Below are 24387 nucleotides of genomic sequence, written 5' to 3'. Positions count from 1 at the left end.
GAAGGTTGGCTTTTAGGGTATTTAGGTAGAGTTGGGAAAAATAATACAGGTCAAAAATGTTGAAAAAATGATTTCATAATAATAACAAAATACTACAATAACAATAATATGTGTAATATAGTAAATAATCGATATTTTTCCGCCTGAAATGCCATAGCTGTAAATTACATCACATGGTAAAATCCACATTGTGCACGCTTGTAAAGGTTAAACTTAAAAACGACAACAAGAGCAAAAGGAAATATCTCAAAAACCTGATGTAATACATTTTTAAAATCAATGTTAAAATTACGTTGAGGGGCACATAAAGTCTCTGATTACAACTGGTGTTGACCAGTGTAATTATTTGCTTGAGTCTGATTAAAACAACCAGATTCCATGCAAGTACGCAATCAAATACACATGGAATTCTTCTATCATATGCACAGATAATAAAGATTCTGGAATGTAGATTTCTTTGGAGAGGGGCTCTTTTCATCAAACAATTTGATACGAAATTTGTTGGGATTTTTGGAAGGGAAAGTGCTTTTTTTTCGTTGATTTTTGAAATAGGTTTTGTTGGGGTTGAGTAGTGTTTAACTCAACATTTATTTATTTATTTTTGTTCTTCAATGAAACAATTCATGCTGCAATAAAATCATCCAAACTTGATCAAGTTTGGATAACAAATATATCTGTTACATTGGCCTTGCTTTTTAGTTGTATTATTTTTGATGAAGTTCTGCTTAGGACAAAACAAAATGGTTATTCTAACTAAACATTCCAGAAATATACTACTAATTGTGCACCTCCAGTCAAGATTCAGTCTCGCATTTCTCCAATGACGAGTTGTCATTTGACTTAATCTACAGTGGAACTTGGACTGTGACCCTCTGGTTTAAGAACTGCAAGTAATTTCCAGCCTAAACTACTTCCGCTCACTAGAGGTCGCTGAATGACAAGTGTGACAAGATTACCAAGAGTGTTTTTATGGCCATAGCACTCCATTACATACGTGTGTGTGTCTGTGTGGGTGTGTGTACATTTGTGTGCGTGTAAATGTACAGGTATGTACTTGTCATGAAAGTGGGCGAGGACGCTTAGGAAAGCACACACATGGCCCAAAGGTTGACAACGACAACCCGAAATTCAACACCAAAACGGATGCACACTTTGAGGTCAACGAAAACAACAACCCGCCTCAAAGTTGAGCAGTCCATCCTTAACCCCATCACCCCTCGGCCATTACACATTCCTTTATGCACCCCGGCTGACCTCTGCGCCCTTTGCCACCGACTAACACGACAGTTAAGTCCAAGGTTGAACGGACACAACAACGGCAGTGCCAGGTACCACGTGAGTCCAGAGCGTCTACTTGAAACCGTGTAAACACGTGTGGAACAAAACACACACTAACTGGCACACTTACACACTCGCACGCTTTTTCTGTGTAAGAGGTCACCGAGTTGAGAGTGACAGATAATATGATGGAATTTGCTGCAAGTGTTTTGACAGATGCTTCGGATGTTGTTTACGTGTACACAAACGCGTCTTCATGTCTCTGCAGGCGTCGTGTTTTGGCGTGCACAGCGCAAAACATGCACGCGCGTGCGCTTACAAGTGTACGGATACACACAAGAAAAAGTGTCTTTAAAGCTCCATGAGGACCTCATGAAATAACCTCTTTGAGAGGGTCACCACTCCCATTTTGACTGCTATGGTACATAGTGCATACCGTACACATAACACACATACCTGTAAATGGTGTATTATTTATATACTGTATGTTGGTTAAAAAAATGTAAAACAAATGTGACACAGAGAGAGAGAGAGAGAGAGAGAGAGAGACGTTTTTTGTGTAATTGTTAATATACATGTATAGAGAAGCTCTTTAACTCAAATATTTTTAGTGATAAAATAGAAATATTAGTTACCCATTAATTACAAAATAATTACCAAAAAAAAGGCAAAACAATATTTCTTGATTCAGATGTCAAATTATACTTAGAAAAAAATGTTTTCATGATTGAATGTTGAGTTTGTATTGTATTGTATTCCTTTAGCGTAGCTCCATCTAGTGGATGCATAAGGCAACCACCGCCCCTATTGTAGCTTCTATTCTATGCACCTTATAAATGCATCCATCCATCCATCCATTTTCAGAACCGCTTGATCCTCACTAGGGTCGCGGGGGGTGCTGGAGCCTATCCCAGCCGTCTTCGGGCAGTAGGCGGGGACACCCTGAATCAGTTGCCAGCCAATCGCAGGGCACACAGAGACGAACAACCATTCACGCCCACACTCACACCTAGGGACAATTTAGAGCGTCCAATCAGCCTGCCATGCATGTTTTTGGAATGTGGGAGGAAACCGGAGCACCCGGAGAAAACCCACGCAGGCCCGGGGAGAACATGCAAACTCCACACAGGGAGGCCGGAGCTGGAATTGAACCCGGTACCACTGCACTGTGAAGCCGACGTGCTAACCACTGGACTACCGGGCCGCCCCTTATAAATGCAGCGCACCCTATATATGAAAACAGTTTTAAAATAGGACATTCATTGAAGGTGCACCTAATACTCCAAAGCGTCTATGTTATATATTATTTACTCACAGTCAGTCTAGAGGCAATATATTAACCTCTTATCTCTGGGCTCCACTGTACATAACACACACACACACACACACACACTAACTACAGTGCGATATTAAAAAAAAAAAAAAAAAAAGACTGTGAAGCAATTTTGTGAATTTCAAATGTTATGTCATATAGTGAAGGTCATGTGTGTGCTCTCCTGTGTATGTGTGTGTGTGTTTACAGTGGTGGATAAGAGGACCTGACAGCTGTAGCATTGTGCAGTGATCATCACCCAGCAGGGAGGGTGCAGGGGGGTGACACCCATCCCATTGACCACCCTCAGGGAGCCCGGCTCCATTGTTGCAGCCTACCCACATCGCACATTCCTGGATTGAACCATGCCGTGTCGTACCGCCGCACAACAGCGACGTGCAACGTATTTAGCCATAAGCTTGTGCAGCATCACACACACACACACACACACTAAAACACAGAAAAACCACATATGCACGGACGTACACACACACGTATATACTCCACCCATATCCCAAGTAAGACTTCCGATTTTCGAATAAAATTTCTAACGTTGGCCGCAATCTGTAATGATAACATTAGGCTGTCATTAAAAAAAGAAAAAAAAAAGATTTGTATTTGAGGAACGGCATTTACCTCCTGAATTTGCAATGAATGTTTTCACCTCATAGATTCAAGCAGCATACACACACATCCCCATCCGATACCGAATTACAGGCCGCGAATTATTTCCTCATATAATAAACAATACTCTCCAACACAACAATCCAAATGTAGATAGATCATCTTCAGATAATACACCTTCAAAGATATTGACAGTATTGTCATGGCCTGTAAGTTCCATGTGCCGTTCACAGGAAAAAGAAGGCACAAGTTGACACAAGGAGGTACCAAAGTATCTTTTTGCCATGATTTAGTTTCTGTTCGGCTCCAGCAGGTGATCGAGGTGTTCCGGTCTTTCCAGCTGCTCACCTGTAACCCATCATGCTCAACAAACTATTTCAGGACTTCCAAGCCGACAACCGACTGTCGGATAATTCGCCTTGCTCAAGCTATTATTCATGTACAACTTTCTAGACGTTCCAGACTTTGCTCAGCTTTTCTCGTTCCTTTTTAATTGCTTTCCATTTTCTTGTAGTTTGTTAAGTTATTCTCGGTTTGGTATTTGTCATGATTTGTTTCTTCTGTCCTTTTGGGACGAGCAATTTCCGTTTGTATTTTCCTTGCCTTCTGCAAGCGCATTCACCCTCACACTCACACCGAGGGACAATTTAGAGTGTTCAATCAGCCTGCCATGCATGTTTTTGGAATGTGGGAGGAAACCGGAGGGCCCGGAGAAAACCCACACATGCTTGGGAGAACATACAAACTCCACACAGGGAGGCCGGAGCCGCGATCGAACCTACGACTTCTGCACTGTGAGGTCAACGCGCTAACCACTCGATCACTGGGCCACCTTAAGATAATTAGTTGCTTTAAAATGGCAGATCTGGGTAAAAGTTGTGTTTGGGGGTTTGCTGTTGCTGAGCCATGGAAAGATGTAATACCAATGTTAACCACAGAATGGCAGACATCGCTCACCAGGTGCTGTAAAACGCATCAGAGAAGAAGAGGAGAGTGTCATGGCCACCGTAACGTGGTCTCAAAAATACACAGACAACAATGATTTAGTTTTTCCACATCACTGAGTGTTGGTTGGGAGTGCAAGAAGAGTTAATTTGATTTGTGTCCTCCAAAAACAGAGATGGATTCAACGCTGAATAGTGTGACAAACGCACATGGTCAATTAATTGGAAGAGCGGCTGTTGTGGTGGACTCTCCTTACCAAGGGCACCCATCGGGGAACAACATGACTGCCCTACACTGTACTCCATTCACACAGGTGAGTGAGGCAACTTATCAATTTGAGCATGTGATTGACATGCATGTACAAAAATACGGTAGTATAATATTAAAATCTTTGAGTGGTGAATATGACATTTTGTCTTGAATCTGGTTTCGAAGTGTACCTTCCTATGTGGCCCCTAATTAGGGCTGATGAAAAACTGTGCCCCCCTCCGCTGTTAAAGTTGCCCATCCCTGCACTAAACTATTGACATTGCTGAAATTCTAACACTAAGTAATCTTGGTTTGAAGTTGACTTTATTTTTGCTTGACTTTTAGAATTGTTGGCATCTTGACATTGTGTTGGCATTGAAGTAAGAGGAGTGTCAAAGCACAGGCAGTTGAAGAGTTTCAGCACAAACGATACAACTGCGACCGTTCCCACCGTCCAATGGCACAAGCCTCACTGCACAAATCATAAAAGCTGAAGCAGGAACTTTGCTTCCAAAATGGCTTCGATGCCCACGTACGTACGTTTGCTGGAAGCGCCGCTCACTTCCCCTAATCAGGAAGGCTGAAAGCAGCATTGAACCGCCACTTTCCGCCTGGGTGTCTTTGGTTTCTGTCCTGGATGAAAGAGCTTCCACATTCCTTTCCAGCAGGGTCAGAGGTCATCCTCTGCACTGCACCGCCTGCCCGCCCGCCACAGCTCCCGCATGCTGAGTGACTGCTATTAACCCCACTGATGCCGGCCCTATCCATATGCATGTGAGAAGAGCAGCGAAATGTTTGTCGGAGGCTTTGTAATGTCGGTGACGTCTACAAACGTAGCGGACGAGGCCGGGTTGGTGCGGGCGAAGCGGCGTGGACCAAGAATGGCGGCACAGTGAGGCGAGAGGCGCTGCTCGACTGAACTTTACGAACAGCCTAAATATAGAGGCTGAGTTCACCATGTGGAGTTTAGGTGACAACAGCCGCTCTTATGAGGAGGGGGTAGTCAGGCAAAGGGGGGCGGTTGGTGGTGGTGGAGTCGCAGAGAGCAGGGGGTGGGGGCTGTGTCGTTCTCTGAGGAGGTGAACGTGCTACACAAACATGCAATTTAAACACAGTCATTCGATTCGACATTAACGTCGCTGTCCAATCTAATGCATCAAGTTCCAAATTGCGTGCGTTTATTTAGTAACAATAAATGTTTATACAAAGTACATCACATGTTTAAAGGGCAATTTTTACAACATTTAACATTCTCAGGAAATTGACTTTGGTTGAACCGTGTTACTACTTCATTTGTTTCATTGTTTTTGAAAAAGCGATTCTTTCATTGTTCACGTTAGAGTAATTTCTTCTATTTCTTCTATATTCTATCTACTACTACTCTTCTTTTTATTATCTGGCAGTCTAAATCAGTGGTGCTCCCCTTGCAGAGCGATCAGCACCCCAAAGGAAAACTTGGCATAATCTTCGGAAGATGGAGCTAGTTTGACAAGAGAAGTTCTTCCCATCATTTTTGCGGCTGTATGTCCAGAGCAACGCGGAGGAGGAAGCCGTCATGCTAGTAGGTCAACAAAAACAAAGCAATACAATAAACCTTTTGAATTATTTGAACAAGTGGCACCAAAGTGTTGAAGTGGAAAGCATAAAAATGCCAGCAGAGTTAGCGCAGCCTGCCCGCGTCGGCATTAGCAGATTAGCCGCTAATAACTAGCCGGCAACCACCGGACAAAAGCATCAGTAAAGCGTGTCATCTTTTGATCAGGCACATTTGCAATTAGCAATGATTTAAATAGCGTGTGTGGGATCATAACTTTAAAATTATATTTTGATGAGTCTATTTTTAGTAGTTCACAAATTCACAAAATTTTGAGATAAAGGGTTTCACTGGACAACACTGATAACTGTTTTCACATTAAATTCAGATGTCAAATTCACCATCATTTTACTTACATTCAGAAATGTTTCACTTTTAAAGTTTAACAATGTTGACGAGCCACGTTTTTTTTTTTACCTTAGGCAGCAAAGCAGCATTTTGGTCCTGTTTTTTTAACAGAAATCACCATCACGAATGATAAAGACACTTTCAACTTGGAGATTGAATGAGAAAAATAGGCGACAAACTTGCAGAGAAGCTTTTCATTGAACAGCCACACTTTGGTGAGATATAACTGAATACAGGAAAACCCATTTTCGTATTTTGTATGAAACAAATCTGCTCCCTTTCACGCTGAAATCCACATGGAAGTCCTGTTGAAAACTAACATCTTTCATTCTTTGTTGAAATCATTATATTTTCTCAGTGGATCACCTCCAACCCCCCACCCCAGAATCATGAATAGTATGGTCCCGTTTGTTAATTAGCAACATTATGAGTCGCCCTCTGAGCCAGTAAGTACTTGCTAGTTAATGTACAGAAAAGCAAATAAACTTGGCAGTGCATCATTTGCTCACCATATATTTTTATGCCCGCGGTCAGACCCAACACAAGCTGAGCGTTTCTCGCAGTGCGTTTCCGTATATAGCCAATGCGGTTTGCACGGTCAGGCACGGTTGCTTGCCGGGCGGTGCATTCGAGGGGAAAATTTTTGCTTCTCCGCCCATTTCGCCGTGTTTGCTGATGTGAACTTTTGGTGGCATCGAGAACATACTTACTACGGCCTGTGGAGGCACAAGCAGACACACAGTGTAAAAAAGAAAAAAAAAGTATATAGACGCACAGTGTAGTGAAAGAAAAGCAATGTGGGACAATATCATTGCGGTCTGTGGGACCGAGAAGCACTGTATCCAGCACAGTCAGCTCCCAAAACCAGCAGAGACTGAGCCAAAAAAGGAGCGAGACAGTTAGCGTACCTGGTGATGGGACTGACTTCTTTACAGCTATTGAACTGCAGTGAAACTCCTCTACAGTGAAATCATGTTTGCAGCAAGAAATTTTTCACAACAGGGCAGTTTTCACTGTAGCAAATTTGATCTCAGATGTAAACACACACACACACACACACCCTCCTCCTTTTCTCCACTTAAACCAACTCCCGTGTCGTTCCCCCTCGGCCCGGTCATGCTGTGATTGTGGAAACTTGCCCCGCATCAGTATCAAAAGTGATACGTTAGTGTCCATGAACCAGAAAGTAGTGTCTATTCACATAATAAGGACGCATTATTTTTTTTCTCATCAAATTGTCAATTTACTACAAACCAAATGCATACAACAGTCACATTTTCAACCCATTGACATACTAAAAAAAAATTAGTATTTCGAAGACAGCTTCAGCTGTTGGTACACCTGTGTACAGTATATGGATAGCGTTTCTTTACGAGGGGACATTGCCACCTGCTGGTTTGGCATACATATTAGATGTTTTGGGACATTTTTTTTGCAGCTACACAAATATTGGTTTGCAATTTTTGCCTTATTGGGTTTGGATTCAATTCAAAATATACAGTCGGCACACGGACTAAAAGGGCTTAGTGTGGAGCCGAAGCATGCAAACAACAGTGGAAATGGGGGAAACTTAGAAACGCATAAAAAGGAGGGAAAACAGGAGTTGTGTGCAGCGGTGGAGTCAAGGGTCTTTGCAGCACTCAAATAAGTCTAGTGTGACAGGCGAGAGGTCAAGCTTTGGTGAACCCATTGAAAAGGAGCAGCCACCTAGGAGGGGGAAGGAGATCCGCCATTGGCAGTGATCCTTTGACCTACAGGAAGGCTTTCTTTTTACAACTGCACATTGCACCGCTCACACATAACAACACAAGAATACAAATGCATATTTGCAATATATTTTGCCCTTTTATCCACAGGGGAACTGCAATGTTGCTCAATTATTCCAAAAGAACACTTTTGCCCTCTAAAAGATTAAGATTAAGATATCCTTTATTTGTCCCACACTGGGGAAATTTACAGTCTACAGCAGCAAGATTGTGGGTAGAAAGAAGAAAAAAAAAACACCGTTCAATTAAGTGCAATATAAATACAAATATGGATAAGGTCGCAGTGCTATTTACAATTGTTTTTCACATCATTTAATTTTTTTTTATTTTTATTCAGCAGTCGGTAGGAACTAGTTCCGTTATTTCCAACGGGAACACATGTTTCAAAACTTAACCATTCCACTGTAACTTGAAAATGATGTCATCCATCCACTTATCCAATTTCTAATTCTAATTCTTATCTTCACGAGGACGTGATGGAGCCTATTCCAGCCGTCTTCGAGCAGTAGGCGGGGGGGACACCCTGAACCGGTTGCCAGCCACTCGCAGGGCACACAGAGATGAATAACCATTCGCGCTCACACTCACACATAGGGACAATTTAGAATGTTCCATGAACCTGCCACGCATGTTTTTGGAATGTGGGAGGAAACCGGAGTACCTGGAGAAAACGGAAAACATGCAAAATTCCACACAGGAAGGCCGGGGTCAGATTCGAACCCACGACCTCCGCGCTGTGAGGTGGACGTGCAAACTGTGTAGCCAAAATCATCTCAATATGCTCACATTTTTTTTGGATTATTTCTTTTTGCAGGAAATCCTGCTTAATTCTCATTTTGATTTCCGAGACAGAAGTGGCTCCATCTCTCAAACAGCGTCAATGCATTGAAAGGTGAACCATTCAGATTTTCTTTCATAAATATGACGTTGATTCATTATGAAAGGACAACGTGTACATAATCATGACATTTAATTTTAAAAAGACCGTCGCTAATTATAAACTCGAGGGCAATGTTACTATTTTGATGATTGTTGAATGCAGTGAGTCGTGTTGTTAAAAGTAGGAAGTCAGCAGTGCACAGAGGTCTCTGTATTCAAGCCAACAATGTAGCCCCCTCCTCAGCCAGGTTTCACTTCCTCTCCCACTTACATCCTCTGACCCCGGGTGGCGCTCTGCACATGGAGGGGTGGCGGCCAAGAGGAAGAGTGTGCGGTTGTTCCTTGCCAAACTCTGAATAGCCTTCCTACCGGTCGCCATGAGATGTGGCTACTAAAACCGTTCTGGCTTAAGCTAGTCCACCACGCTGTGGTCTGACCGAGAGGGGGTGTGGCAAACTGTCACAGTGGGACACTTCCGCCACAAGCCCGCCGCGCGCTTCCTGACGTCAGCCCGCTGATGTGTCCCAAAATGACCTTCAACTTATGTTGTTTTCGCACTGATGATAAGAATTTACTCAACTTCAAATGGATTTAACCCACGGCGTCAACAGTGCACATCTGGTCCAAAAACATCGAAATGAATTTCAGCTTTTTCTTGTGAAAGTTCAGCAAGGAAAGAAAAGATTTAAAAAACAAACAAACAAAATAAAAACAAAAAAACAGCCTTATGTGTCTGTCTATGCACGCGTGTGTGCATGTGTGCGGGAATTCTCGGGAAAGCCCTGGCAGGGAGTCCCGGCCATGACATGGAGCGCGGCGGCAGCCGGAGATGTGGGCACTGTGCCAGCGGGCGTCACGCCAGTCGCACGACCCTCCTGCACCACCGCCCCCCCCCCCAACCCCTTCTTGTCATGTGAAGAGCAAAAAAGTGCAAACATGCACACTTTCACCGCTGCTGCCCGTCTTACTGGCCCTTTAATATTTAAATCACACGCAGTGTGTGGAGTCACCTTTTTACAAACGAATAGCCGCCGGTAAAAATACAGGGCACTCCAACTGTCTGATGTGATTCTTGTTTGGCTTACAATTTCTCCTTCGGCATCAATATCAAATTGAAATTCAATATATGAATTCATTGTCAATGAAAGTAAACATCATTCAGTGTTAAACTGAATTCTGGCAAACACAGTCGTTCAATTGAAAAGAATTATTTTTAGTGGCATGTCACATGCTGCTACGCGGACAGCAATGGTAGCAAACCCACCTATTTTTTGGTGTTTGTTTGTTTGTTTGTTTATTGAACATAAAACATACATACAGTAATAATTTGACAGAAAATAAGGTAGATAAAAAAAGGAAAAAGAAAGAAATCAATCTTCATTCAACACAGTTATTATGTTCAAGGGAGTAGGAAGAAGTAAAAAACCTATCTAGTCCTACCCCGTTATGTGTTTATATCTAATAAATCATTTTTATATCAATCAGAAAAGAAAAAAGTAAGAAGAAAGAAGTCTCCATTAAGGCTCATACTTTACCCTTAACCGTGATATTTTTACAACTTTTGGTTTGTATCGGGATTATATACTTCCACACCCTGACACTCTTGTGTCAATTTTCTCTTGTATTCATAATGGATATTTATATACCTTTCTCTATTTATCAACTTAGTTCTGATTTATCATTATATTTAATGTTTTGAATTTATCATTTTAACTCTGATTGATGTAGGTTGTTTGTACTATTTTTTTGAATTTGTTTTTGAACTCAGCAAGCGGGGAAAACATTATTTTGGATGTAAAATGTGAAAACATAATTTTGAGTTATTTCAATGTCATTTTCTGGTTATTTTCATTTTCTGGTTATAATGCACAGTCAATCAAATAAAAAACATAAATTTTTAAAAAAAAATGTGTGATTTCAATAATAATCAGTAATAACAAAAACTAGAATCAATTTAGCGCGTTGATCCGATTCTCTCCCATTCTGTTGCCAATACTTCATCAATGCTTGTGTAACATACTTCTAAGATTTTCCACAATGACAGAACTACTGCATATGGCTCAGCTGTTCGTACAGAGGTGGATACGCACTCCTTCGAGTGATTGGTTAGGAACCACCGCTCTGAGTGGCAATCAAAAGCACGGCATTTAAAAAAATTTAAAACCACATCTTAGTACACAGTATAATCCTTTGTAGCACCTTTTTATGAAACTAGCGTTGTTGGCGTCTTGATTCATGAACTTACTTTGGTCAGATATATACAATATAATCACATAATACATCCAGCTAGTCCTAGAATTAATCAAACGATTCATTTTATGCTTTAAAAATGTCATCAGGTTTGTTCAGTGGTCTACCACTTATTGCATTAGGTGACTTTGACCATTCAAATTACAATAACAGGCATAGGATTGAAGTGAAACATCCACTCCTAGCTCTGGCAATATTCATGCACACAAAAAAGTCACATTAAACTGTGTGCCAGAAAACATCTTTGAATAAATACAGAGGGGAGAAAAATTAACTGCATTTGATTTATGTAAAGGTTTAAATGGTCATTCCTTTATTGAGAGCGGAACGGAGGGAAGAGAGGAAAATGGGGTTCGCAGAAGGCAAAGTTTACGCCGTCGCGCCAGCTTTCAGTGAGCTTTCTGTCTCGCAAGACACCCTCATCGTGGACGTGTGTTGTGTATTTTGTGATCTTTCGGCTGCCGTTGTGTGTCAAACCGTGTGTGTGTGTGTGTGTGTGTGTGTGTGTGTGTGTGTGTGTGTGTGTGTGTGTGTGTGTGAGAAGGTGTCTGATGGCTGTCGGATGTGTGCCGCTGCCGAAGTTATAAGGATTGACTTTGATTTATGGGTCTGCAAAGTTAAAGCGCACACACGGAGACGAGAGCGTGCGGCTACTTGAGCCATGACAAATCAAAACAAATTCGTGCAAAGTTGTCAAGCGGTCAAACATTAAGAGGATGAATTTGACCCCATGCTTCCAACCAAGAGACAGATTTTCTTTTTTTTTTTTAAATGATGAGACACTGAGGTGTAGGTCATGCCTGCTGCCGCTTATTCATTTTTGAAATACAAAGATATGACATAAATCGGCATTATTCTACTTTTCCTACCTGTGAGCGTGTGTGATCTTAATGAACGCTTCATTTGCCTTTACCTCAATATTCTGTCATGCATCATATATCTGATATTGTTTATGTTTTAGATGAGATTAATTATTAAAAAATACTTGAGAAAAGGACTTTGGGAAAAAAAATGTCAATCGAATCACAATCGTAATTTTGAGGAAAATAATCTCAATGACATCATTTCCCATAATAGTTCAGCCTGAAAAAAAAAATGGGGGTAGCCAGTATTTTAAAAATGTACTGTACTGCCTGATCACATGTGTAAAAATTGAGTGTGTGGGCATGTGACATGTTGCATCGAGCGGCTGCAACTGACTTTTGTTTTAGCGAGCTGCTTGCTGTCTGTGTGTGTGTGTGTGTGTGTGTGTGTGTGTGTGTGTGTGTGTGTGTGTGTGTGTGTGTGTGTGTGTGTGTGTGTGTGTGTGTGTGTGTGTGTGTTTCACATGGGGTCAGCAACAAACAATCTCCAAGTTTGGCAACGTCAGCGTCGCTTAAAACAACAGGCATTGTTCAAGCCGCTTCGCTTGACACAAATCAACAGGTTGCAATACATTCGCGCAGCCCTCTTTCATATTCTTTTGCTCTCTTATTCAAAATTTACTTTCCTACTAACTCACGTACGAAATCATTCATTGGGTCTTTTCAAAGAGTGAACAGAGTATCCACGTGTGTGTGCTAAGGGACGCATTAAATTTGAGTCGACATGAACTGGTCGATGATAACGGCATTCATACTTTTTTTAATAAAGTACCGAAGCGTATTCTCAAACCATGAAAAGACGAGCTGTGGTTGATCAACAACCTCTTTGTTAAGACATTGAAGAATTCCTGTCAATCATAACCACACCTCCCCAAAAAACCCCAAACATTTAACTAATTGCCTGCTCACCTGTCTAAAACGCAAAACACTCGTGAAACAATGTCGTTAACGCTAAAACGCAGAACTAGTGATGAGTCAATTTGCATAAAACGGGCCTTTAAAAAAATTGGGCAATAGGAAGCCTGCATTCCTTGTTATTTCTTTGGGGCGTAATCACGTGCTGTGAATTGGAGGCTGGTAACGAAGGAGGAAGATGAGCAGGCACTTGACCACCTTGCATTATATACGGAACAGTCAGACAAGAAATCCACAATGCGCGTGTCCTAAAAGGAATGCGATCACTTGAACTATCAGCATATTGTAAGTCATAAACCGTGTTCTAAATTTGTTGGCAGGGTTTTATTGCAAATTTATAAAATGCATTATTGAATGGCATAAAAATCAATATTTAGTCATTGTCTCATGATGAGGAACACAACAGACATTACATTTTTATGACCCCTCCTAAAAAATAACCAGATCCTCCGATGTTCATATTGCAAACATTTAAAAAAAAATAATTTTTTTTTAACCACTTTTAAAAACAAATGAATGAAAACAGTGGTTCAACAAATTGTTTCCTCAACCTCGGATTTCAAAATGATTACCGGTAAGCATTTTAAAACTTTTTGTATCTGTGATAATATGACAAAGCAACCATACATTCAAATGATTTCGTCATCGCGGCCTTCTCACGCCAAACAAGGCGCAGCATGCCGTCGACGAACCAATTTAACGTGCATGTGATACCAGGGCACGATAACGGAATGCCTCGAATAGAAAAAAGTTGTATTTGGTAATGTTCGAAGGCCCAGCCTACAGGAAAGTGGCTTGAAGATTGAGCACTAACAATAATATACCAACGGTTGGGAAAAGCCTCCCTGTTACTTCCTGTGCACGTCTCAGTGCATACAAAGTTGATCCTTCACCTTCTTGGGTATGCTGGCAGAGTTGTCTTTCACTGCCCCCCCCCCCCCCTCGCTAATGGATATGAGCAGGTGCAATGCTACTAATTGATATGGATGATGTGATCAGGTGTGGTAGCGGAATAGTTTTTATAATGTTGTCCATCCGAGGTCAGGAAAACACCTTTTTTATGCAAAAGGATGCATTTGTGGTCTTATATATATATATATATATATATATATAGATGTGAGCCAATCTCTTTTTCATCAATGGACGCTACAGCTTCGTGTTTGCTTTCAAAACTTAGCTTGTGGCAGACGTGTGCACATTTTCAGCATGACGTCTCTGATCCACTGGTGAAAGGACACTTTGATCCTCTCCTCCCTGATCTATAACTGCTTCAGAGAACAAAGTGTATGCAGAAAAGTGGTGAAGCTTGCACGACTGTCTGTCTCCTATGTGTTGTGTTGTGTTATTTTTGTTATTTTGACTTCAAAATGGCGCCGCGTGAGTGGCTGCCTTTCCAGCAGCTCCTATATTTTGTTGTTCTACTTCTTCCTTTCATAACTTTGCGAGACTAATAAAGGTTTTCTTATCTTCTTATATGTATATATATATATATATATATATTTTTTTTTTTAATCGCTTCCCCCCCATGGTAGATATTTGCCCACAAAGGGTACAAATCGTAACAGTCCGAATATGTACACTGATTAAAGGGTACAGCAAGTGTACCCTTGAGGGTACTGCCTCATTGCAAGCCACTGGAGCCTTAAAGGTACAAATTTTGCACCTTTTTTTGTGATAGTGTAGGGACAATTACTTTCACCTAAAACTTGTGCCCAAAACATTCCCTTGATTGATTATTTTTTCAAGGCCTACAAAGGCCGTAAAGAGTTATTCATGCAGACGTGCAAAAGTGACTCATAAACATACACAGAAGGTCAGTCGTTGGCTACGGAGCTTTGAAAAGAAACACCGAAGCACACATTGAGGTATGTCGCTTAAGTGTCTCCACTGATTGCAATAGGATATGTGTACTTTGATGGAGAAGGTCTATCAAATGTATTAGCTACAATTCTGATGGGTTGTTGCTTTCACCCCACGCTTCACATCGATTTGCAACGTTCTTTGCCGCTGTTGGTGCTGACACCCTCTTTTTCAAAAACTTCTACTTTGAGACCTATTTACAAGTGCTCCAAAATGCGATGTAAAAAATGGACCAAGGTTTAGTTCAAAATGGCTTTGTGTAGGGTTAAAAGTTCATTTTGTAGCTAGCTCCAATTTGTTTGAGATGGCTGCCCCTAGCGAGTGTCATTGAAATGTTTCGACTTTTCACATATGGGTCGTCTTTTATCAAACAGTCAGCAAGTTAGGAATCCATAGCTGTACCTTTGTAAATGCTGCACTTTGTTGCAAGTTGAAGGGGTGGGGGGTTTCCATCAAAGCTCCAAAATTGTTTGCATGTGCTTTCAATTACAGTTCGCAATAGACCAAAATTGCAATCGGCAGGTTAGACTGGACTAGAAAATTGGAGCGCAAGAATCTCAACATGGCGGTACAGGCAAGCGTCATGTGCCTGAAAAGGAACTTACCAGTGACAATACACTGAACAAAAACATTATCAACAAGTAAAGATTGTATCATTGGCATTTATGCATACATACATACATACATAAATCAATAATGTGGTTGATATCATAATGGTAACAGGGGATTAGGAACACTGAGGGTATATTGGAGATACAGACAGCAAGATACTGCAAAGTCCCTTGAGGTCTATCCATACAAATCCAAGATGGTATATTTACGAATGTTATGCATTACATCACTAGTTAGTGTCATTTGAAATCATCCATCCATTTTCTAATCCGCTATCCACACGAGAGTCGCGGGCGTGCTGGACCCTATCGCAGCCGTCTTCGGACGCTAGGCGGGGCGCACCCTGAATTTGTTGCCAGCCAATCCAAGGCACACATATGGATGAACAACCATTCGGAATCACACTCACACTCACACTCACACTCACACCTCGGGACAATTTAAAGTGTTCCATTAACCTGCCATGCATGTTTGTGGAATGTGAGAGGAAACCGGAGTACACGGAGAAAAAACTCACGCAAGCAAGGGGAGAACATACCATGCCGTCCGTCCATGTGAAATCAATTGAAGTATAATATTATCCATCAATTTTCTATAGCGCATGTCCTCATTCATGTTGTGGGTGAGCTCAAGTCTATTCCGGCTGACTTTGTGCGAGAGGAGAGGTACGCCTTGGACACAAAAAAACAATAGAAACAAACAACCATGAGCACTCACATCCATAACTGTGGACAATTTAGAGTCTTCGATTAACCGAAAAGGCATATTTTTTTGTATTGTGGGAGGAAGCCGCAAGACCTGGAGAAAGCCCATGCAAGCAGGGATGTGACAAGAATATCTCAAGATTGTAGCTCAGATCATGTCAAGTGTCAAGCAGACGTGCTAACAATTACTCCAGTGTGCTGCCTGTTCCAATTTCACTATCGTCACCTCAACCGAACTTAAGCGTGTCACTAAACTTGAACACATTGATGGCTTTTCCCATGACATCAATGCCACAATAGATTGCAATTTATAGAATTTTTTTTATATGCTTATTTTCCATTTGTACCTTTTTCCACTAATTCTATTGAATTGAAGATTACCTTTGACTCAAGTCATAATTCATTCAATTCAACATTTGACACAAAATAAACTATCAGGTCACTGCAAACAAGAACTCAGGAGGTAATTATCATGTACACACAATAGTAACTTTGTCACCAATCATTGGCGCTCCACTTCCCAATTATTGCAAACAGGGACTGAGAGTCTAGCTCAGAGGTGGGCAAACTACGGCCCGCGGGCCGAATCCGACCCGTTGGTCTTTTTAATCCGGCCCGCGGAAGGTTGGTACACAATTAAGGTTCGATGTCAACGACTGCATTCATTTCATTTGGACTTGTAATGGCAGGCATTTCAACGCCAGGTGGCGCAGTTACTTGAAGTTGCAGAGCATAGGGAGGGAGGGGGAGACGATACGGAAGCCCGCAGTAGCGCCGAGTCAAGCAAATCCCGTTCGATACGACGGTATTTTCTATCATTGGATCCAAAACAGCGACATGCAAGTGACTCTTTATTGCAGTGAGTTTTACTGGAATAGCGAAAATTTTTATGTCCTGTAGATCATGGCATCCAAACGAAGAGGAACAGTAATGGCCGCGGAAGAGAAAGTGAAGTGTATCTGATTAAACGAAGAGGGTTACAAAGTATGAAACATTCAGGAGACGCTTGGAGTATGAAAGACTCAAATCTACAAGACTTTGAAAAACGAGGAAGCGATTCTTGCTCAGTCCGATTCTGGCTGTTTCCATGCTCAGAGTGAATTGCTTGCGGCTCGACGGACAGTCAAGTAAATAATAAACGTTTCCTGGAATGGTTTGACTGTTATCGTGCGAAAAACTTTCCGCAAACTGGACCACTAATAAGAGAGCAATCGAGTTCCATAAGCGCTAAGACTTCGAAGCGTCCCGTGGCTGGGTTCAAAAGTTCGTTGCACGACATCAGCTGAGCAACGCTGTCTTGTGTGGTGATCGAGGGGAGGTCAAGTTCGAGACAGTGAGTGAGTGGAAAGAAAGCCACCAGGTCTTTTACTCATCTCATTTTGTAGCAAATAGTAACTAAATCTGTTAGATTTTGTCATATACCTGTACTGTATGCTGCAGTTTTTGGACAATATCAATACATATCAGTTTTTGGACAATATCAATATATTGCACTTTGTTGCTTGTGTTGTCACACATGTATGTTGTTAACATACTTGGACGTTCATACAGGACATATACCATAGTTGTTTCACTGTTCTCATTAAAAAAAAGTATGGTAATACTTTAATGCTTTTGTTCTGATGATGTTTGGTATGGACTGTCAACATATACAGTTTTTTATACGTACCGTATCTTGTGCTGACCCGGCCCACCTGTCAAATTTAGAAATCAATGTGGCCCCCGAGCCAAAAGGTTTGCCCACCCCTGGTCTAGCTTGAAGGTATGTTGAAACCAAGAAGACAGTAGTCAAAAAAAAGTGCAACAACACATGCACAAACCATTTTTTACATCACGGCCCGGACACTTTTTATCGGTCCCAAAAAGTGGCTCTGTCTGTCTTGCAGAAAAGGAATGCCATTGTAATGCAGTATTATCTAATATAACTAGAACAGTAATGCCTGACATAAGAGCATCACAGAAAAAAAAGTCAAAACTTTTTGTCACACGTCGCTCTTAACACATTTATAGTTATTGGACTTTTTCCAGCGCCAAATATAGAATACAGAATATGCTGCAAATCCAACACTTAAACTTCAGAAACCTAAAGTGTTAAACGTGTTGTCAGATATGATCAAAGTGAGGCAGCAAGGATGATGATGTTATTTTGGGATGGACGTGATGCAGACATTAAAAATGTTTCATGTCCAATTATGCCGAAGTACAAAAAAAAAAAAAAAACAACCAAATAAACAAGAAACTGCCGTCGTTGCACATTAACATAGCACTTTCCTTCTCAATTCGATAAGACAACATTACCAGCACCACCCCTTCCCAAAAATTAAAAATCACTCATTGAATGACGGGGATTCCAAAGGGTGGTCTTCCACTTCAGTCCCTCGTCAACACTTCAATGTGTGAGTGTAGGAGGGGGGATGCAAGGCGCTGTGCGAGTCTCTCAGGAAAGCTTTAGGTTTCAAGATGGACAGTCAAATGGCTTACAGATTGTCCAGCATCCGTCCACGGTTTTCCTCAAAATCTCAACGCCCTTCTGTGTGCTGCGAGCCATGCAACCAAAAATTAGACGGCCAATATCCTCTTGTTGTACATATCATACTACCATCATATACTGTATATTTATGAAATACATTGATTGGATGATTGTGGCCTTGCTTTTAGTCAGTCATTATTTTGGATTTGTTTATTTGTATAACATGTTATACCAGTACTCATTTACTTAAATAAAATAAAATATTTGTAACGCTAAATTCATATTATTTTTGCTCTCCATTACTTTTCGAATTGTACTGGTTTACGAAAAAGGCTAAAACAAATCTAAATGTCAAATTACTATAAAAAATAGTTGTTTTGATGGATGAATGTTATACTTTAATTAATTTCTCACTTCTCAGAGAAGTCTACTGAGCTGACCCAAAAAAGGACTAAAAAGGTCAATTCAATATGAACTTCCAATAAAAGGGCAAGATTGAACTGAAATCGAAATAGTCCACACCTGAAAGATGTTCCATGTCCTCTCAGACAAATAAGTGGTAGTAGTTTGAGCTCATCCGTGACAGAATAAGGCCAGTTTGAAATACGGAAAATTTTATACAATGTTCATCACACAAGCCATGTTGTATCGTTTGGAGACCGCAGCAATGATCAGAATTGCTGAGAGATCACTGAAATTGAGAGTCCAAAGTTGGATGGTCTCATATGAAAGAAATCTGAAGCATTCTGTATGTCAACAAACGTGTTGTTTTGACCTAGCCTGCCTGGTTAATTTTGTAAATACATCATTTCCATTTTTTCATATGGGGAAAATGTATTTCAAAAATAGTTGATGGAAAAGTTGATGGATCTCAACATTTGTTTCTCTCATGTATCTGTCGTCTCACACGCACACTTTGTTTTAATAGGCATGTCCAGGCCCACAAACAAATGCACGGTCCAATAGCCGATGCCGAAAGATGCTTGCTGGCAGAACGGAACAAGCCAGCCAACCCGAGCAGAGCGCCGAGTGAGCCTGTAATGTGACAGGATTGGCCCAGCTCGCATTGGGCTTTGGGAGAAGGGGGTGGGGGTGGGGTGGGGGGGGGTGTGGGGCTGGTTCAGAGAGCGGAGGTTGAGGGAGAGGGTGTCACGTGACCGAGTCCAGCAGAGAGCGTTATAATAGGCCCCCTCTCGGAGCTGAGAGGCAAAGGCTGCATGTTAACCAGAATCCCTCTACCACACACAGGCAGGCCATTGTTGCCTATTCACTGCACTCCATCTCGGGCCACTTTATCATTCAATTAGGACAGCTTTCACAACGCACACCACAGAAAAGAGGCCTTCAATCAAACTGAAAACTTTACACTGGCCTCGGAGGGGACGCCGCAAAGGGGACTCGCCGTTGTCGGCCCACTTTCGCTTCTTCAACTTGTTGTTGGCGGAGCACGGAGTGAGGGAGGAAGAAGAGGAGAGAATGGATGCAGAGATGTGAGGGATGAGTGGGAGAGAGGAGGAGGTGGTCCTGGACACGTTTGGTACCACGTGTGTTTATGAAGCCAGTGGAATGTGTGGGTGAAGGGTTAAATTTGGTCATCGCTATGGGGTAGTGGAGGGGAAAGGGAGGGATGGGGGGAACAAATTAAAGCTGGGGAAGAAGAATGGCACAGAGGAGCCCTCTCGAAGGAAGTAATGAGATACAGAAATATGCTTGAGAAACGAGGCAAAAGTGATCAAAACATGGGCCGGGTCCATATACACCTCAGAGAAACAAATAACTAGCAACTAGGGATGCGTACAGAAAATGGTACTTCTTTTAGTTTGGATCGGCACTACTGAGCTCTAATTCATGCGAAATCAAACAGTGCCATGTTTGGGTTCCAAAGCGCAGCTTTCTAAGTTAGGAATGTGCAAGAGGCAAAAAAGTTGTGGATTTTCCATGCCGTACTTGAACGCAGCACTGCAAACACACCAATACAATTCAATATACCGTAAATTCCGGATTACAAGCCGCTACTTTTTTTTCCACACTTTCAACACTGCGGCGTGTAATATGAAGCGGCTTTTTAAATTTTTCTTTTCCATCGTGGGAAAAACATGGACCAATAAAATGAATGAGTCTTTCACTGAGGTCCAATGAGATTGTATGACTAATCACAACTTCTGCTCTTTTTGCCATAGCGGGGGAAAAATGTGTTACCCGGCAACAGTCGGCCAATAAAATGAATGAGTAGTACACAGGGGTCCAAAGAAATTGTATGATTATCAGTAATCACGACTTCCTTATTTTAATCTTTCTTCTAATCCTGATCAACATGGAGAATACCAGACGAAAAGCATATGATGCAACTTTTAAACTAAAAGCGATCACTCGGGCAGTTCAAGAAGGAGGTGGGCCGTCGTGGTGTTATAGATTCATGAAATGGAAGCCTGTCTATTCGGGCACGTACGACGTTATGTCAGCAGCTCCCTCCCAATTACGAGGACAAACTTGCTTCGTTCCGCACATTCACACAAACAAAGATAGCGGAGAATTCCATCAGCCCAGATGAAATAATAAATATGGACGAAGACCCTCTGACATTTGATTTGCCTCTCACTCGGACTGTCAATAAAAAAGGTGACTCCCGTCATACTGAAAACAAGCGGCCACGAGAGAACACATTTTACCTGTGTTTTGAGCCGCGCAGCATCAGGCCTAAAGCTGCCAACGATGATCATTTTTAAGCGGCTGACTATAGAAATAATTTCATATATCTTTTCCCATTTATATGATTTGCATTATTCTATTTAAAGCCTAGTGGGCTGCAGTATTTCTCCTCGTAATTACGCAAATGCGCATCAAGATCTCTCTTTGTCTGGCCTCTTATTATGTGTTTCAGCGTAATTTCGTTGTGCAAATGCATTTATCATGCTCGTAGAAATATGGAGATTATTTTCACCGTATAAGAAATTTTGCGTCTTTTTTTTCTGCGGGGGTTCAGAGGCGGGGGTTCAGAGGCGCTCCACGGTGGCAGGGACGCAGAAGCAAACCCCTGCCTACTCATTGGCCAGCGGTTTATAGTACGGTGCGGCGCATATATTTACAAATGTGATTTTTCTTCATAAATCTGAGCATGCGGCTTTTAATCAGGTGCGGTCTGTAGCCCGGAATTTACGGTAATTAATCTTTGTTAATCTAGCGCTTTCGCAACTGCAGCAAAATGATTGATATATATACGTGTGTATAAAAATATATTACAGGGTTTAAAAGTGAGCGAGATTTGCCAGCTACTAAGCCAAACAAATCCAGTTTATGAAGTATGTTGTAGTGACGGTGACGCTTCGCAATTCCGAGCATGCTTTGCTTGAGCATGGAGGTCGACTTCTCGGTGCCGGCGTCGAGCGGTGGCTGGCAATGTCCTTGTTTCCCCGCAATCGGGCTGAACGGAGATCGCCATTCTCTGACCCGGCACCGACACCGAGAGGTCTGTCTTCCGGGTCAAATTGAATCATGGTGGAAGAACAATACTAATCTCATTTTGTATTCTGTAAGATGAATTTGTTTATACTTTATGAATAGTAAAATGTGACAACTTTATTTTTACTCCATACCCTGGCTCATTTGTTTTAAATTAATTTCGCTATTCCTCAAATCTTATATATTGAACATATGTTACAACCAACAACAGAATAAAAGTACAGAAAATCGAAATCGGTACTACTGAGTACGGTGTCGATTGTGAGAATCTGAACCAGACCGATTCAAATGTGTTCACATATCTGAGCTGACCTCCACCAAGGCTTAAACATTTGTTCCCAGAAAAATAAATGTTTTTTTTTTTTAAGCTCTTTATCCTTTTCAGATTTGCGAGCAAGCAGCTGGGTACAGCCTGGGATGGTCACCAGTCAATTTCAGGCCACACATGGACAGACAACCATTCACAATAATTTCACACGCCAATGAAACTAATACGCATGCTTTTAATGTGGGAGGAAGCTGAAGTACCAGGAGAAAACGCATGCAAGCATGACAAGAACATGCACACACACAGACCTGAGCCAATATTTGACTGTGATGCAGGCTCGCTAGCCTCATGCAACATCATCCTGCAAAACCACCGTGTAGGATATTCAGAGCTAGAAAGTGGTTCTGTTTTTCATCAAGTAATCTTTTATTCAGATTTCACACATCAAAAAAAGATTTTCTGAAATATATACATTACATTTTTTAAATTGAATCAGTCCATCCATCCACCCATCCATTAACGGAACCACTATCATGTCATAAAATCAAGCCATCGGCAGCTTAGCCTTTGTTAGAATAAATCTTGATTCATCCAGTTTGCGTTCCAATGAAAATGCATGGCAATAGCCTTGAAAGAAAACTCCATCATAAAACCTCCAGCTTGCTCAAACACAATCATTTGACAGTTGAAACTGATTTTTATATTTGTCCCAAAGTAGTCAAGAGGTTATTGGGTTGAATCTTGCTCGTTCTCCCCCGTGGAGGTTTTCTGTTGAGTATTCTCCATGAGTGTTGATGTGAGTGTGGATGCTTGTTTGACGATGTGCCATGCGATACACAATTACTCGATTGCAAATATTTTATATCGTCCTTAAAATGATCTTTTGCATGCCAAGAAGCAGGTTTAATCCAAACATGCAGAATACCGGGACGTGTAGATTGAAGAAGCTAAATTTAACACGCGCAATGTGATTCACCAAACCCGAGACGAATTATGGCAGCGGATTTTGCGTTTCTGAATACCGCGACTGAAAGTCAGCGCTGTGCGTCATGACTGCGGTTTACTGCGGCCGGGACGAGGCACAAACAAAATGAGAGGTGACAGGTACAACTGATCTTTTCCATTTGTGAAAACATATCTGAAATGCCAGAAACAGAAATCTCCAGGACACGGTGTTGATCGGGAAATGCGGTTTTGGAGTTTCAAACTGATCTATGGACTGACTTGAAGCCACTCACCAGGAGTCATGTCATATTACCAGTGACAAAACTTCTTTCAACTTTACAAATCCGAGCATCTGTGTGATTTAAGCGCGTGGTGACAATCCGTGCTGGCCTCTCCCGGAAAAGCATCCAATGATACATCCAATTTCCATGCACTCGAGTGTGCAGTGAAACAAAATCAGCACGATAGATTTTTCTTCTCTAACTCAGTAATATGTTTGTCTCTTCCACTTCCAGTTCCAATTCCATCACTTCAAACTTCATTTTGAACTTGTTGGGCTCCCCTAAATGCCCATGGAGGAGAATCCATCAGAGCTTGGTTAAATGCAAAACCTTCATTTTCACTTTTACATCTGTTGCCAATCGCGAAACGAGCAACAACAGCGCCGCGGCCGCTATTTGAAATATTAGAACAGTAAATCAGACCAACGCAGTGAGCACAACTGTTAACAGTAACATTAGCACACATGTGATAACATAGCATGACAATTTGCCAGAACCACTAAAGACGGTGCCACGAGGATCTCATTTAACGGTTGGATGTAATTGCTTGTTAGCTAATGGAAACGTAACACTTCCTATTTTTGGCTCTTTTCACTTTTGAGTTGATTTCGGCTAGGATAAGTAAAAAGGGTATTTATTAAATTGTTAAGTTGCTTCATGAAGAAATATGTCCAATGGCTTTCAGGAAGTTGTGACACCAAAGGGTTTAGAAATAGCCTACAAGTACATATCTTAGTCAGTGAAAGAAGTTTTATTTTATGAAGT

The 24387-nt window shown here is 41.5% G+C and overlaps 1 protein-coding gene across 1 annotated transcript in view; it reads right to left on the bottom strand.

The window, feature by feature from the left end:
* Positions 1-24387, bottom strand: part of plagl2 (pleiomorphic adenoma gene-like 2) — a 41070-nt gene that overhangs the window by 5413 nt on the left and 11270 nt on the right. The gene's annotated exons all lie outside the window — the stretch shown is intronic.

Source organism: Hippocampus guttulatus, chromosome 1 (assembly GCF_054856545.1).
Source record: "Hippocampus guttulatus isolate MCC_2025c chromosome 1, RoL_Hgut_1.0, whole genome shotgun sequence".
In the NCBI taxonomy this organism is placed as follows: domain Eukaryota; kingdom Metazoa; phylum Chordata; class Actinopteri; order Syngnathiformes; family Syngnathidae; genus Hippocampus; species Hippocampus guttulatus.
This window is presented reverse-complemented; position numbering and strand designations above follow the sequence as displayed.